The following is a 2,544-nucleotide window of genomic DNA, read 5'->3' as shown; positions in this document are numbered from 1 at the left end:
CCCCTCTCTTCCGAGCTGCTCTCAGAGAGACTGTTTACTTTAGCCGCATTCATCGTGCAACTTGCTAATTAGCACATTATTAGGAAAGGCGATTTGCAAAGATTCATTACAAAACATTATACTCACTTCTTCTGTAGATGAGGCTGGATCATGAGTGATTCGCGTGAACATAGATGCATTTATGTAGATCGGGGGCCATTCCCTTCAGAAACAAATAATCCACTGCAAGTTCAGCGGCTCAGATGTCGGGAGTAAATGAGGACTGCTATGTTCGTTATTACATCCAACAACAGAACACCTCAATCGCTTAGGAGTCATTCTTGTCTACATCTGCTCCAGCGGTGAAACAATGGCGGACTGATGACAGCTCACTCAGGGCGGGTCTAAGGTAAGACACCAGTCCAGTCTGTGCTGAAACGCTACTGTCAATCAAGCTATCGTGGGAGGGGCCTGTCTGTGTGACATCACACAGACAGGCATCTGAGATTGGCTCGATTTGAGAAAAGGGAAAACATTTAACGAGATTAAAAAAAAAACACTGGGTGGATTTTTATCATTATAGGGTGGTTGTGTACACACACTGCCAACACACATTTAAGTTCAAGCAACTTGTAAAAGTGCATGTAGCATCCTATGACCCCTTTAAGCAATATTTCTCTGTCAGTATCAGTTGTACAGCTCTGCAGTTCCTTGTTAACAGTTGTCAGGCGTCTGTGGTCAGAGGTCCCAGTGCATTAGCCCCATTGGCCTCAGTCGTAATCCATCCTTGATGTTCACTCAGATTTCAAGAGATTTAATGATGAAGAGGTAGTAGAGGTTGATTCCTCTGTATCACTTCTGTTCGGCTTTCTGACTACATTCACACAGTCAGTGTTTGGGATTGACTCATAGATGTGACCCTCGAATTGTCCCATTCATTCAACAGCTTACCAAAGCAACTCATATACTCTCTGAATGAATGAATAACTGAAGTCAAGCACCATTTCTGTCCTTAAGATATCTGTGAATAGTTTCTGTAACCATAGTGACAGTGATGAAAGTAAGTATCAAAGATGCCAAGCTCATAAAGGGCCATTCTCACCAAGCAGTATAATTATAAAAGTATCTATATTAGCACCAACACCAGTGGACGATAATGTTCTGTTCTTATTATCCACCTTATTTTTAACGCAAGTGTGGGCTTGGCCATTTTGTAAATTGAATGTGCAAGGCTTTTGATGTCATCTGCTTCAAGTTATTTTACCTTTACCTTTAGTCTATTAGACTGCTTTGTATTGCGAACTGGCATTTGTTGTCTTTTTGTTTTAATTTATCATCATATTCAAACATACTGGTTTGTAGCGCAAATAATTTTACAGTCTACTGCACTACAGTTATTTACCTATAAAAGCTAATGAATCTTAAGTCTCACATTCACATAGAACAGCTTACTTCATTGCAAACTAAGGTGAATAAGTGCACTGCAGTTACAGTGTCATCTGCTGTTTTAAATAGTGACTTTTATGAATTTTAAAGCCTAAATACAATCACCAGAAGCAAAAAGCTAAACAGAGGCTATTGACCTTATGAAGCCCTGCTCGTCGTCTTCTGCCTTCTGTTTGTATTTCAACAGCGTGAACCACTCATTTTAAAACCTTCCCGACCTACTGACATTTGTAATGATATCCGCTTTGAACATTACAATGCACATGCAACTTTCGTTCTACTCTACAATAAGTAAATCCAGTCCACCAATTACTCTTCAACAGCGATGTTATAGAGCTACTGCAAAAACGGAAGTTCAAAAACAAAATTCTAAAGATGGCTGCGCACTTGTTTCCCTGACGCATAAGTTCTATTAACAACTACACTATGGCTGCACATCTTCAAGGTCATCATCTCTAAGCTTCCACTATCTTTCAGTCTTTATTTTAGAAACATTTTCTCTCAAAGCCGGAGTTAGAATAGTTTCAAGAGCACAATTAAACACAATGAGGCTGTGAAACTGTTTGGTGTGATGATGTTTATGACAACCTTAGCATATTTTAACCACCTGTTAGCAACCGCCTGTTTCAAGACAAATAAAAGCATTAAAAAAAAAACTAATACTGATGAATTTTATGTCTTTAAAGGGGTCATATGATGCTATTTTAAAGATCATTATTTTGTGTATTTGGTGTAACAGAATATGTTGACATGCTTTAATGTTCAAAAAACACATTATTTTTAAAATACTGTACATTATTGTAGGTCCTCTATGCCCCGTCGAAAAACCCCTGTTTTAAACAAAGCCTCCTACTTTGACAAGCGCAGTCTGCTCTGATTGGCCAGCTGACCCAGTGCATTGTGATTAGCCGAACACCACAAGCACGCGTCGAAAATATAACACCCCTGACCATAATCGCGAGCTTCAGCTTTCAAAGTAAATATCAAGACAGTTAATAATGTCAATAGTTTTACCATCAGTTCAAGCCCGAAAGGGCAACAGAGTCGCGTGACAGACACAGTGATAATGCAGTACACAAGCCGCGGTTAAGACAGCTGACATGCTATGATTTCTGACAG

Source organism: Sinocyclocheilus anshuiensis, unplaced genomic scaffold (assembly GCF_001515605.1).
Source record: "Sinocyclocheilus anshuiensis isolate Anshui unplaced genomic scaffold, SAMN03320099.WGS_v1.1 scaffold226, whole genome shotgun sequence".
NCBI classification, from domain to species: domain Eukaryota; kingdom Metazoa; phylum Chordata; class Actinopteri; order Cypriniformes; family Cyprinidae; genus Sinocyclocheilus; species Sinocyclocheilus anshuiensis.
This window is presented reverse-complemented; position numbering follows the sequence as displayed.